General features: G+C 40.2%; 1 pseudogene; it reads right to left on the reverse strand.

Moving 5' to 3' along the window:
- Positions 1-10,907: 10,907 nt before the first annotated feature.
- On the reverse strand, positions 10,908-12,087 carry LOC101133422 (actin, clone 302-like; annotated as a pseudogene).
- Positions 12,088-15,707: the final 3,620 nt, after the last annotated feature.

Consider the following 15,707-nt stretch of genomic DNA (forward strand, 5'->3'; position numbering starts at 1 on the left):
ACAGATGCAAGTAGTAAGCTTTGTGGCATTGCACATTTTCTAAATCAGCTAACTTTATCTCCTTAAGAATTGTTTGTAGACAAATAATACCACAAAGTAATATTATCTAGTTTTTAGTGTAATTTTTGTCCATTCTTTAATAAAAGAATAAATAGCAAACATGCCATTTTGGAAAATAGAAATGTGACAATCTATTAGTATTGAGCATATAATTTTGCTTCTTTAAAAGACACGTGTAATGCACTCTTTACATCCTTTCACATCTTTTCATCCTTCTTTGAAATCTTTGTCCATGTCACCAATCTCATTGGCAAGAAAATCATCTGCAGCATGACTGGTGGGATGAAGGCAAAGGCTGACCAAGACGAATCCTTGCCATGAGTCACCATGTTGGCTGCCCAGGATGTGGCCCAGAGGTGCAACGAGCTGGGCATCACTGCCCTACAAATGAAACTCCAGGGCGCAGGAGGAAATAGGACCAAAACTCCTGGACCTGGGGCCCAGAGAGCCCTCAGAGTCCCTGCCTGCTTGGGTATGAAGATCGGGCAAATTGAGGATGTCACCCCCAACCCCTCTGACAGCACTTGCAGCAAGGGGGGTCACCATGGTCACCATCAGTGAACAGGACTCCTCAAATTATTGTTTTCTGTTAATAAATGGCCTTTATGTAAACTAAAAAAGGGAACCATTGTGTATTATAGTACCAGGAAGACTGGGATTAATATTTCTACTACTGAAGTAGTTAGCACTTTGATTTTCTCTTCTTTAAAAGGAATATTTGAATTTTGTTTTTAAATAGTAACTTTGATTACTATTTTGTCTTTTGTAAGCACCCATGATTTTTCTTCAGTTTTTGGCCAATTTGACCAAGACACAGATAATGATGATTAGACATAGACAACTTTGAAATATTAAAACTATGATACGGATAGTGAATACAGTATCTTAATAAGTATAAAAATGGCTAGATTGTACAAAGAATGCCTGGATTATGCCCATATTATGTAAATTCAGAAGTCTTTTGTAAATTTTTTCTCTGGGGAAAATTTCACAAAAGCACCCTCTTTCTACTTTGGATTAGCACTTAACAATTGTAAATGTTGATCCTTCACTTGTAAAGAGTGAAAAATCTTCCTTACTTTTCCATCTCTGGAAATAGAAAAATGTTTTTTTAAAAATCAGCTGCAGAATATATTCCAAGCTAGTTAAAGATACAAGATTTTCTGAAGAGTAACTTGCAGCCAGGGTTATCATTGGTTCATAGTTTACTCTTAGCATAAGCTAGTGAATTTGAAATAAACCTGGCCCAAACATGTTAGGAGACAAAGCTCTATTATAACCCAGCTCTAAGCTATCATTTATTCACTGGGGGGAAAAAAAAAACTCAGGAAGAAGCTTGCCAACGAACCAGATGTCATCATCAGTAGACAATTATGTTCCACAGCTTGGCACCTGGGGCCCACAGTCATCATCCAAGAAGGAGGAGAAATAAAAAGTAGAACATTCTGGCAGACTCCAGACTGAAAGATTCCAAATGGCTCATGGAGAAAATGGAGGCTAAAGAGCTGCTTCTTTAATTCTCAGGAAGGAGACCCCAGAAGTGAAACATGATCACTCTACCTGTTGAGGATGTCATGATCCTGACAGATATAGCAGAGTCTACAAGGGCCTGGAGTGCTCCCAGGCTTTGGGAGCTGGCATGGCAGCATTTGTACACTGGAAGATTTACCATGTCACAGAGACGATCTCGTCTTTTGGGATAAATTACCAACCAAACTGAAAACGTTTCCTTCTTTGGCAAATTTTAAGGATTGAAAAGGACTTAGGATTTAGAGGTGATCTCGGTGAAATACTGTCCAGAATGTACTGGACTGAACTGCATAAAATACCTTTTCAAAATCTGCCTTATTCCATAATTAATCTATGATTAAGAAACTGTAGATTTACATGAAGAATCTCATCAAGGCCTCCTTTTTCTCAGCTGAGAAAAAAATGAACTCCTTCTTTTGAAATGCATTTCAATAGAGAGTAGACACTTTGCAATCCTCAGATGGTTCCAAAATGAAGAGCCTAATATATGTTTTCAACTTTTATGTAATCTAGGAATTAAGGACATAAATGAAAGTTGAAATAATCAACTTTTATTTTTATTTTTATTTTTTTCTTTTTTTAATTATACTTCAAGTTCTAGGGTGCATGTGCACAACGTGCAGGGTTGTTACATATGTATACATGCGCCACGTTGGTGTGCTGCACCCATTAACTCGTCATTTACATTGGGCATATCTCCTAATGCTATCCCTCCCCCCTCCCCCGACCCCACAACAGGCCCCAATGTGTGATGTTCCCCTTCCTGTGTCCAAGTGTTCTCATTCTTCAATTCCCACCTATGAGTGAGAACATGCGGTGTTTGGTTTTTTGTCCTTGCGACAGTTTGCTGAGAATAATGGTTTCCAGCTTCATCCATGTCCTTAAAAAGGACAGGAACTCATCCTTTTTAATGGCTGCATAGTATCCCATGGTGTATATGTGCCACATTTTCTTAATGCAGTCTATCATTGATGGACATTTGGGTTGGGAAATAACCAACTTTTATTAAAAGTTTTCTGAACATTTCTTTATATATAAAGATTCCACTTAAATGGAAACTGCCCGTGTTCAGACAAAAATAAAATGTCTACATTAGATTTATTGGTTCAGCCTGTAACTAAACAAAACAACTAAAATATTGGTTAAGTGGAAACCGCTTTTTCCATTTTTCTCTGCCTTTATAAATCACCAAATCCTGCATAAAGCAAAAGAGATTGTAACTGAATTTAAAGATTATGTTTATTGTTATGTTTAAAGATTATGTTTATGTGTGTACGGTTATCACTTATTTCCATGGTTGAAAATGATTTTTATAGAATTGAGGAAATATTTTTATTAGTTTTGAATAGTTATTTATGTTTTGTTTGGATAGAGCTAACTGGCCCACTTAAATTAGTCTATGAATCCACAAATAGTTCTTCTCCACAAACAAACCTTACCAAATATCTTAAACTATATATACTACATTTGGGGCAAAGGGCAAGATTCTTCTTTATGTATGATAACTATAGTGCCAATTAGCTAGTTAATTAATATATGTTAAGTGATATAAATAAATTACATGTATAATTTATTACATAACACATATTTAATTATACATTAATATTTGCCTAAACTTGGAGTTCCAGAGTCTATCTTTTAGACTTTGAATAGTTTTGATCATTCTTTCATTATGAGGTAGCACATTAATTGCTTCCGGAAATGTGATGCTTTTAATGTAGTGGTTTTCGAATGTTTTGCTTTGGGAATCATTTTATTAAAGGTTAAAAACAAAACAATGAGCACATGTCCCACTGCCACCACCAACTCCTACTTCCTCTGCCTTTGGCCCTTCTTACCAAAACTCTCTGTGGACATTACCAGAAAGAGCTTTGCTATGTATTTAAACGATACACATGAATAATGGCATTCTAGTTTGCCTCTGATGTGAACAAACAGTACTATTCTCTGACGGTTATAAATGTTAGTGCTACCAGCCCGTGTGTCACTCTTGATCGATGGGAAATTGTTTTCCTAGTGACAGGAAACAACAAGCTGAGAATCAGAAGTTGTCTCTGGCCATGCCACCCTGAGTGGGCAAAATCTCGTTGGAGAATCAGAAGTCCCCAATTCTATTGCAGGATTTGCATGATCGGATAGATAGCCTCTCTGCATCTGAGTTCCCTCAGTTGTCACGAATCATTGTTATTCCTGTCCCTGGTTCTCGTCACAGAGATAATAAATTCCATTCTGAGGGCCGTGGAGAGCTACGACCCTTCCGCCGACCTGTGTAAATTGAGAAGGCATAAGCGGCAAGCCACAAAGCAGTCCCTTTGTCTTGCTGCTGAAGCTTCCACACTCCCACACTCTCTCTGACACCTGTCTATCCTATTTCTAAAGTGGCAGGGAAAATGCCTGGAGTTAAGGGCCACACTCATTGCCAGCTCCAGCGGAATAACTTGGAACGGATGGAAAAATAAAGAAGTGATTTCTCTCTTCCTCAGCTCTCACAGGAGGTCTATGGTACTTTCTCAAGGTCAAGGAAAGAACTGAAGTGGGTGGAGAATTTCTGCAGAACACTTCAAGGCCCTTTGAAAACTGAAAGGGACATGCTTTTATAATAGTACATGCCATATTGTAGACTCCTCTGCAAAGTTTCTTGACAGAAATAATGACTTTGATTGCTATAGCTCAGATAAATTATCAAGACACAGTAGGAAAAAGGGTAAAATAAAAGAGAAAAATATTTCGTCATTGATGTCAGCTTTTAGAAAATTATTGTATATAATATTTGATTTAAGGAATATCTACTCTTAGTTTGAGGATCCCTGGTGAATTTCTTCCTATAATTTATAATCCAAACTGATACTTGCAGTTCTGCTTCTATATAGCCCAACATATTTTAGTAGGAAAGGGGAAATCCAAAGGAAAGTTTGGATAGCACTATATGCTCCAATGTTTCCTGGCATTAGGAAGGAGATTTTCTCAATTTTTCAGCTTCTTACCCTGCAGAATGGAAGCAATTAGTTAGGATAAATGCAGGGAATTCTCCATAGCATTCCCTGCTATGTAGAAAGAAGTAGAAATCAAGAGACCTGGGTCTGCTTCCAGCTCATTACTAACCATCTGTATGCCATTGGGAAAGTCATATAACCTCCCCAGATTCTAATGTATTACTCTATAAAATAAAATAAGTGGCTTATTTATTCATTTGAAAACATTTGTTAAGCACTCAGTAGACTGAGGCACTGTGCTAGGCTCTGGAAATAAAAAGCCAAATAAGATGCTGTCCTGGCCTTCACAGAGCATGCAGCCAAGAAGGAAGGGACCGAAGCATAAACAAGTGCAGGAAAGGGTAGATGCTGTCATGGGAAAGTTGAAGAGACCCAGGACAAGCAAAGGAGGCATATTGGTTGGAGTGGGCAGAAAGCAATTTCTAAGGTTTGTGAGTCTAAAGTCAGGGCTTAAAAAAAAAAAAGAATTTGTCAAGAGGACCTCAGAAGAACAGTGAGCTGGAGGAATTTCCAACCACTGTTCCATTCCAAACCAAAGGAATTTCCAAGAACAAGAATCAGTAGATGAAAAACACAGGGGTATAGAACAGTCTGGCGTGATAGGAAAACCACAGGGTTCAGGGTGGACAGAGAAGTTAGGAGCCAGATGGTGGAGCATACTAAGGAGTTTGGCACAGGTATGACCTTTAGTACATAGGCATGAACTTTAGTCTATGGCATAAGCTTTAATCTATGGCCATAACCTTTAGTCTCTGGGCATAGACTAGAGGCACGGCCTTTAATGTCACAGGGTAACCTTTAGTCTGTGGGCATGACCTTTCGACGTGGTCAAGCAGAGCAGATTTATATGATCACTCTTGCAAAAAATATGGAGGATACTGAAAGGGAGAATTAAAAGGGGGCATTGTCTTACCTTATCCACAAACCCTTCTAGGAGAAGCTGCCCCACCCACTGCCCCTGCTGAAAGCAAATGAGCTATATTATCTACCATGTGACATTACCCTTCACTACACATGATTGGGTCAGGTACAGGTACCTAATGCAAGCATGGCAAACCTTAGCTCTGGATGAAGTGACTTAAAAAGATGAGCTATATTCAGAGTCCACTTGGGCAAAACTCAGAGAGCAGTATCATGAGTATTGATAAGGATCTAGAGAAATGGGAACCGTCAGGCACTGTGGGTAGAAATGTAAATTGGTAAGCCATTCTGGAGATTGAGTTGGCTATATTTAGTATAATTAATTATGCATATATCCAGCAATCCAATCTTGTTTCTGTATATGTAAAGTAGAATATGAATGTGACTAATTGTGACATTCTCCCTTAACAAGTCCATAAATGGACACATACAAGGTTGTTTGTTGCAGTATTGTTTTGAGAACAGGGAATTGGAGGCCACACAGACATCTATCACTATGAGAAAGATAAGTAAAATATGGTGGATGCATACACCAAAAGAACCGTAGCAAGCAGAACTAGATGTGTACAGAGAAACATGAAGTGTAAAAACAGTGTTGAGTAAAAAAGTAAATAGAGCTATAACATCATTTATATAGATTTTAAATGGAGACCTATACAAAGCAACACTATATATTTTTCAAAGTTATATACTAGCCAAGGATATATATCACACATATGAGAGTCAATGCTTTTGATGGAAATGGAAGCGGGAAAGAGTCAGGATAAGACAGAAAAAAAAAAACAATTAATATGGCCTTGTATAAACAAATTATAGTGTGTCTGAGTAGAATGAATGCAATTCCATACACTTGTGGTCAGGAAGGAAAATTTAAATGTGAGTTTACAGAGCCATATTCTCTCTTTAAAAACTAAGAAACAAGGCAAAAGTTTGCATTTCTAATGAGTTAGAAAGGGGTGTGGCTAAGTCACATTTATGATAAGATATCAGAATGAAGATCTGCAAATTTGCAAATTCTTCCTTCTAGTCTGCTGAACCTTTTTAAATGCAGAAACACCCTTTAGCGCCCATTTTCTTGAAGTCCAACCGTTTTGTAGCTTTTGACTAGTTCTCTGTTCCTGCACTCAAAGGAATCGATATTAAAAAAAAAAAAAAGTACCAGGAACATGACCACAGTCAGAGACACCTGTCAGGATATTGCTATAACTATCCAAAGGAGAAGTGCTGAATAACCCAGCGGTGCGGATGAGGGTAGAGATCAGTATTAGAGACACAGATTCAGGGATCAAAAGATGAGAGAAGATTGTTGAAGTCCTATGTGAATGAGTGAGATCATGGTTATAAACAAGGAAAGGAGGGGAGAGTGTAAGAGTTGTGTAAAGAGGAGCCACAGAAGAGAATGAAGAAGAACCAGCTGAAGAGAGGAACCAACAAAAGGGACTGAAAGGGAACAGCTGGAGAGGGAAAAACTCTAGGAGGGAATGCCGTTATGGAGACCAAAAAAGAGGAAAGGAGCAGCCAATTTGAGTATTTACTGCTAAACCATCAAGTAAGTTGAGAAACAGAAAGGTTCCATGGAACTTCCAATTGCAAGGCCATGGTGACCTTTTCCAATAACAGTTTTTGTGCTGTGGTAATGGCAGGAGTCAGTCCAGGGAGTCAAGAGTAAATGGGGTGCCACTCTGGCTAGTGCCCAGGCTGAAGCTGGTTTATCCCACCCCAAAGGACAAAGCCCAACTCACTGGTTTTCCTATGACAACACAAGTGAGAAAAATAACCGAGAGTAAATAGAACATAGTGAGATTAAATTAAATGAAATAAAGATGCTTTTTAACAAAAAAATGAAGTCTAAATTATTTTAAGTATAACCACAAGATGAAGCATTGAAGACAGTAAATGTACAGTGTCCTTTATGGGTTTTGGCTAGGAAAGTTGCACTTGAGCTCTAAGCCTCTTCCAATTCTAATAGTCAATGATTATAGCTCATAAACTATAGTCCATGAACATAAAAATAACTTGATGTTAAAGAACTAAATAACTTACTTCTTTATTTTAGGCTGCTTGTTGTAGAAGGAATCTGTGCTTATTGTAAATTTAAGCAATGCAGAAACATATAAAGTCAAAATTAAGTCCTCTCTTTCACCTCTACCTCACCCTAATCTCAATCCCCAGAGACACCGTATTTTCTAGGCACATGCAAACATATATATGTACATAAATTGTAATAAATGGATTAATTCTATCTTTGAACATTGTATCTATAAACATGAGTGATATTAAAAATATTAAACAATCAGTGTGATGGGGTAGCAGCTAATCAGAACGGCTGTCAGTGCTAAGCAGCTGGGTTGAGTTGTGTGACATATTACATTTAACCAGACCCAGCAGAGGTGCGGGAGGCCTGGCATGGTGGTGGGAGCTGCACCTCAGTGTCTGGCCACAACTACACGGCCTCCGAGTTTTACTCTGACTCTCCAGGATTTTTCTATAAGACACATGATATGCTTTAATAAATTCCCTTTTTTATTTAAACTGGCCAGAGTAGTTTTTTTTTTTTTTGCAAGCAGAAACAACAGTGGAATATAAAAAGAATTAAAAGGTTCTCAGCCGGGCGCGGTGTCTCACGCCTGTAATCCCAGCACTTTGGGAGGCCGAGGCGGGCAGATCACGAGGTCAGCAGATCAAGACCATCCTGGCTAACACGGTGAAACCCCACCTCTACTAAAAAATAAAAAATAATTAGCCGGGCGCGGTGGCGGGCGCCTGTAGTCCCAGCTACTCGGAAGGCTGAGGCGCGAGAATGGCATGAACCCAGGAGGCGGAGCTTGCAGTGAACCGAGATTGCGCCACTGCACTCCAGTCTGGGCAACAGAGCGAGACTCCATCTCAAAAAAAAAAAAAAAAAAAAAAAAAAAAAGTCAGGTTCTCATCCCATTTAAACCAAGAATTTTGATCACCAGCAAATTTTGTGATCTGTAACGATCTGCACGGCAGTAACCAAATCTGAAAGACTGGTATCTCTCTTTCCTCTTTTTTCCACATAAAGAGTTGACCTATGGCAGCTGTTGAGTGCCAGACCCTAGGGGTAGATTGATCTATAATCAGGACGGCTCTTTTGCACAAAATAATTTCCTTCCTTTAAATTTTTCTTTAAATACACATTACCTTATTTTAGATTTTTTCTTTTGTAGTTTAAAAAGAAAAAGCAATCAAGAGAAAAATAAAGTAAGATCTTCATTTGCATATGTCTGCTCTGGAGGAAAAATATACTCTTTTTTCATTTCTTTCTAGATTACATCAGCAAAAGGCATTTAGAACACAGCGCTTTCAAATTAGTGCTTCAGGTCCTGATTATTTTTGAAGTCTTCATGAAATATTATTTAAAGAAGGAAGGTTTCTAAATTCTGTCAAATATACCAACTATGCATAAGTTAATGCTAAGAAAATAAACTTTTTAATTTTTGATGTAATATAATACACTGAGAATTGTTCTATGCATGAAACAAGAAGGAAGGGAGCATTACAAGTGCGGAAATATATTTCATATGTTCATTGTCTCTGCTTTGATATATGCATAACTATACTGCATTCTAGGAGCAGCTAATTTCCATATAAAGTGTAGCTACTTTCAATTTTACTATGTCTTGTCTACAAAGGAAGCTTTGATTTGTGTGCCCTAGGCTAGATCAGAGAATGCATCATTTTCTTGAAGTTCCTTTCTGTCATGCACAATTGGTGAGTTCCAGCACTGATTATAACATGGATGTTTAGAAAGACATTACCCAAAAGGGAAAAAAATAAGATAAATTGCATCAAGAAAGACTAGCAAAATCAAAGAAAAATGATCAGAGAGCACCTGATGGCAATCCGCCCGAATTGTACACATTTGGGCATTAAGGGGCAATGAACCTTGGCCTATTCTGGTGATTATAACAGCTATTTCAAGCCTAATAGAAGAAGTGAAATTCTGCAGTCATATCAAAGCATCTGCCATCATTTGGTCCTCTGTGATGGCTACTGCACATTGGTAACCATCTTCTTTGTAGAGCTGAAGGTGGACCAGCTGAGCTCACGTGAGGTGTGACTTGTGCAGTAGCAGAAGACCTCACCTCCAAATATTTCCTCACTGACATTCATCAAATTTTATCTTTCAATTCCTTTTGATGATGTGTGCTTTTGAAGTGGATTAATGAATTCTATTACCTGGAGGAATAAAATCAAGTACTCATCCAGTATCAGCCTATCCTATAACCTAGTTATTTTACCTGATTACTATTTAATGGAAAGAGAGGCAAACTAGGAACAGGGAGTTGAGTTCTAGTCCCTGCTCCGCGGCTGTGCACCTCCGGGCAAATCACTTCTCTCCTTCAGTCTTAGTGTCTTCATCTTTAAACTGACGAGATGATAGTAAAGATCTCTCCTAGTTAGGAAATTCTGACTTTGTGACTAGATTATTGCCCTTTTAACTTAGCACCCTGAAGGAATGGAAAAAAGAAGCAAAATTTTGATGGATTTGAGAATGAGAGAAGGAAGATAGGAGGTAAGTCATTCCCAGGCCAAAAGTGAGTAGAGATTTGTTAGGGAAGAGATACAAGCACTGAAAAAATTAAAATTGGGGAAGAAAACAAACTTCTGATTCTATACCTGAGTCATATATTTTTGAAATATTTGTATAATACTAAAAATATTGGATTTGATTTTCTTTTGAAAAAACCTTTATTGGCTTGGATTTATTAGTATCATTATAAAAATATAGAAACTGAATGCCCCCAACCTGATTATTGTATCTCCTACAAGATAACTATTGTTAATAATTTGGAGTTTCTTCTTGCAGACTTTTTTTTTTCATGCCTATTACCATATGCAAGGAGGTTTTTTTTTCTTTTTTTTTGGTATGCACTTTTATTCGGCTGGTCTCAAGTTAGTGTACAGTTAAGCCCTGGCTGCCTCCACCCACTCCGAGGGAGACGAAAAGCCTTCATACATCTCAAGTTGGGGGACAAAAAAGGGGAGTCACAAAGGCTGATCATTCAAAATAAAAAAAATAAAAAAGTATTAAGGCAAAGATTAAAAGATATTTGCATTACATAATTTACCCAAAAGCAATGCTATTACCTCCCGTGTGTGGACTCGGGAGAGGACTGGGCCATTCTCCTTAGAGAGAAGTGGGGTGGCTTTTAGGAGGGAAGGGACTTCCTGTAACAATGCATCTCACGATATTTGGAATGACCATTAAAAAAAGAACAATGTACAATCAAAGTCCTCGGCCACATTGTAGAACTTTGGGGGATGCTTGCTCCAACCAACTGCTGTCACCTTCACCGTTCCAGTTTTTAAATCCTGAGTCAAGCCAAAACAAACAAACAAACAAACAAAAACAAAAACAACTAAAGCCATGCCAATCTCATCGTGTTTTCTGTGCAAGTTAGGTTTTGTCAAGAAAAGGTGTAATGCAACTAAGTCACAGTCAGCCTAGAAGCATTTGTGGTGGACGATGGAGGGGCCGGACTCGTCCTACTCCTGCTTGCTGATCCACATCTGCTGGAAGGTGGACGTGGAGGCCAGGATGGAGTAGCCAATCCACACGGAGTGCTTGCACTGGGGAGGAGCAATGATCTTGATCTTCATCGTGCTGGGCGCCAGGGTGGTGATCTCCTTCTGCATCCTGTCTGTGATGCCAGGGTACATGGTGGTGCCGCCAGACAGCACTGTGTTGGCGTACAGGTCTTTGTGGATGTCCACGTCACACTTCATGATGGAGTTGAAGGTAGTGTCATGGATGCCACAGGATTCCATGCCCAGAAAGGAAGGCTGGAAGAGTGCCTCGGGGCAGCGGAACCGCTCATTGCCGATGGTGATGACCTGGCCATATGGCAGCTCATAGCTCTTCTCCAGGGAGGAGCTGGAGGCCTCCGAGGCCATCTCCTGCTCGAATTCCAGGGCGACGTAGCACAGCTTCTCCTTGATGTCACACATGATTTCCTGCTCGGCGTGGTGGTGAAGCTGTAGCCGTACTGGGTGAGGGTCTTCTTGAGGTAGTTAGTCAGGTCCCTGCCAGCCAGGTCCAGACGCAGGATGGCGTGGGGAGGGCGTTCCCCTCCTAGATGGACAGAGTGTGGGTGACGCTGTCACCGGGGTGCATCACGATGCCAGTGGTACCGCCAGAGGCATACAGGGACAGCACGGCCTGGATGGCCACATACATGGCTGGGGTGTTGAAGGTCTCAAACATGATGAACTGGGTCATCTTCTCATGGTTGGGCTTGGGGTTCAGGGGGACCTCAGTCAGCAGCACGGGTTGCTCCTCGGCAGTCACACGCACCTCGTTGTAGGTGTGGTGCCAGATCTTCTCCATGTCGTCCCAGTTGGTGACATTGCCATGCTTGATGGGGTACTTCAGAGTCAGGATGCCTCTCTTGCTCTGGGCCTCCTTGCCCACACAGGAGTCCTTCTGACCCATGCCCACCATCACTCCCTGGTGGAGCCTGGGGTGCTCCACAATGGAGGGGAAGACGGCCTGGGGAGCCTTGCGCATGCTGGAGCAGTTGTCGACTACGACGAGCGCGGTGATAGCATCATCCATGGTGAGCTGGCGGCGGGTGCGGACGCAAGGGGCAGCGGCAAGGGCAAGGTTCTGTGCTCGCTGGGCGGACGCGGTTTCCGCGGTGTAAGGAGGTTTATATATATTTCTACAACATCTCCCCTACCGCTACAGTAACTTGCTACCTTTCTTTCTTTCTCTTTCTTTCTTTCTTTTTCTTTTTCTTTCTTTTCTTTCTTTTTCTTTTTCTTTCTTTCCTTTCTTTCTCTTTCTTTCTTTCCTTTCTTTCTTTCTTTCTTTTCTTTCTTTTTCTTCCTTCCTTCCTTTCTCTCTCTCTCTTTCTTTCTTTCTAACTCTCTTTGTCTCTTTCTTTCTTTTGTCTCTTTCTTTCTTTTTTTTGACGGAGTTTCACTCTTGTCGCCCAGCTTGGAGTGCAATGGCATGACCTCGGCTCACTGTAGCCTCCACCTCCCAGGTTCAAGCGATTATCCTGCCTCAGCCTCCCTAGGAGCTGGAATTACAGACGTGCACCACCAAGCCTGGCTAATTTTTGTATTATTAGTAGAGACGGGGTTTCACCTTGTTGGCCAGGCTGGTCTCGAACTCCTGACCTCAGGTGACCCACCTGCCTTAGGCTCCCAAAGTCCTGGGATTATAGGCATGAGCCACAGTGCCCAGCCTTCTTTTCATTTAATACTATAGTAGTGTGATCCTCTCTACCTATTACATAAAATACTTCAGGTGAACATCCTTGTACATGTGTTTCTGAAACACTTTAGCAAGCTTGTCTGCAGGATAGATTTCAGAGAGTGAGATGGCCAGGCCGGGCACACGCACTTTAAAGCATGTCAGCTATTACCTGCCTTAGCCCTGTTTCCACAGGGCTTGTGATGAGGGCTTATGCATTAGTACTTTCTGAGGAGCATGATCCCAGGGAGCGGGAATGAGAAATAAGAGTGAAGGGGGTAAGGAGGGAGAGCCAATACTAAAATGCCTTATTGAGCTGGCTGCTGCTTTTATTTTATTTTATTGCTATTTTTTTAAATAAAGTTTTCATAGTCTTTAATTGGTTATTTTGCTGGTTATTGGTTAATAAATTGACAACGCAAGGAGGGGCCATGGGTGATCTCCCAGCCAGGCTCCCACATCCAGGCTCAGGCAAGGATGGCTGCTGCTTTTAGTTGGCTGGTTGCTTAATTCCACAGAAACTTCTGTGAAGCCAAAGGAAATATGTCTCAAGACTGTCAGAGAAGCCATATGAAATGTATTTCAGGACCATCCATTGTAGTGAGGAGGGGAGAGTGGGAAAGGGAGAAGCCTTTATCCATCAGGTCTGTCTCCCACTTGTCAAAGGTTTGCCCATGAGTTGTTCATTCTCCAGCACTCTGGTTTGCACATGTGTCGGCCCTTGAGCACGTTCCTTTGGAGTCCTTCATTGTGGGTCATCCAAGAAGCCTGGGGGTGGGGCAGGAGATAAGTCCACTTGTTTTTGTGTGAAGCCCACCTGAGTCCACATTAAATCACTGCAGTCATGACTGGAATAAGACACAAGTGTTGTCAAGATCTGAAGTGGTACATGAAAGATTTCAGATACACTAACAACCTGTCTCACAAAACTATACCGATTTACACTCATCAATCATGCAAAAGTGTCTTCTTTCTTTTCTTTAACAACAGTGGATCTTGTCCCTAACTTTTGCCAATATGGTGGGTAAATATGGGAAGTGTTTTCTTCTGTTGTGCATTTCTGTGCTACTGAGGTTGAATATCTTTGCAAATGTTTATTAGCCTTTATATTTTGTCTTTTGTGAATTGTCTACTATATTCTTTGGCTTTTTTTCTATTAGGAGGTTCTTTAAGGCTTTTTTTTATTAAACAGAGAAGACTACTTTGTGAAGTTCATGTTCATGAAGTTTTGTAAGTACTCTCCCTAACAATCTAAAATATGAATATGCTGTTTTTCACTTGCCCAATTTCTAGCACTTAGTGTGAACTGAAGACAGTAGTCACATACATGTTCTTTATATTAGCAAAATTACTATTTTTTTCAGTATTAGACTCAGAGCACAATATTCCATAGGTAATAGCACATATGCTTTTTATTTAATTGTGAATGCATTTACTTACAAATGCTTTCCAGAACAAAGTCACACTTTAAGCTTGTCCTTTCCTATTTTGTTCCTTGGGATAATGATTGCATAGTCTCTTTTTTTCCTTGCAGAGAAGTCTTTTATCCTATCATAGTTCAACTTCATTCTTATTTGCTACTTGTTAAATGGCTTCTGAAAGAAAACAAGGACTTTTCTGTAACCTGCTCATGATTTCACTTCAGATCTAATAGCGCAACTGCCACATACAATCTTGTCATTCAGCTATCAACCAACCAAGTTCTTCTTGGTTTTATCCCTTGTTTTACAAACTAAACTTTTGTTCTTTTCTGCTATTTCCATTGTGATTATAAAGGATTAAGTGCCTGGAGTTTCAAGGGATGTAAACTCATTGCAGTAATATTGCAGAAGATAAAAACAGAGGGAGCTACGTTATGTTTTTATAATTGTGTATGTGTGTGTGTGTGTGTGTGTGTGTGTAATTCCAGGTATATCATAAGATGAACCTGATTTTCTAATTATTGGTTGGAACAAAACACTAGAGTAAATAATTATACAGGTACCATTTTTAAAAAGTAAGTACATTTCTAATAGCATGCCTCCTAAGTAAATCTTTCTTTGAAAAATAGCATCTGTGACTATTTCCTTTTCATGGCCTAAAGAGGTTGGTTGTGACTTGGGGAAAGATGACTCCACCTCTAACTCCAGGTATCACCTTACTTGGTATAAGGGTAATTCCATCTTTCTTACCTATTTTTTGTTCAAGAATGAGCTGTGTCCTAATTCTGACTAACAAGACAAAAGGGAAGTCATGCTGAGGGACTTCCAGGAAGAATTTCTTTTTTCCTGACAGAGAGCCAGAGGGAGGGACTTTCTCTCTTTTTCTCTGTGTGCTGTCATATCTGGATATTATGCCTAATATGGCTGTAGTTAATTCACTGGCAATTTGCAGATGAAGCCAATACTGAGAATAACGGAATGGGGACAAGAAAATAACCTGGGTCTTTGTCGATGTAATTGAGACATTGAATCAATCAACCCTGAAGTCCATCCTACTTCTAGATTTCCTGTGCGACAATACATCTTCTTCTTGCTGGAACCAGTTTTGAGCTGGGATTCCTCTATATTACAAACCAAAGCACCTTACTAAACCAGCTTCTTTCCACACAGGGACAGAGAAGGTAGGCTCAGTCTGGAGAAATGTACAGGCACCCTTTTTCTTTTAAGGTTCAGAGAGCCCATGAACTGAATCTGGTATATCACAAAGCTTGCAGAGAATAGAGTTTTCACACTTTTTCAAGGTAAGACCACAAGACTCACACTCTGTTACTTATAGGCTATGTTACTTGGGCAAATCACTTGAAGTCTCTGAGCCCCAGTTTTGGCATGGTGTTCAGGCGTGTTGGCGTGCACCTGTAATCCCAGCTACCTGGGAGGCTGAGGTAGGAGAATTGCTGGAACCTGGGAGGCAGAGGCTGCAGAGAGCAGAGATCGCGCCACTGCACTCCAGCCTGGGCAAGAGAGCAAGACTTCATCTCAAAACACACACACACA

This window comes from Gorilla gorilla, chromosome 5, assembly GCF_029281585.2.
Source record: "Gorilla gorilla gorilla isolate KB3781 chromosome 5, NHGRI_mGorGor1-v2.1_pri, whole genome shotgun sequence".
Classification (NCBI taxonomy): Eukaryota; Metazoa; Chordata; class Mammalia; order Primates; family Hominidae; genus Gorilla; species Gorilla gorilla.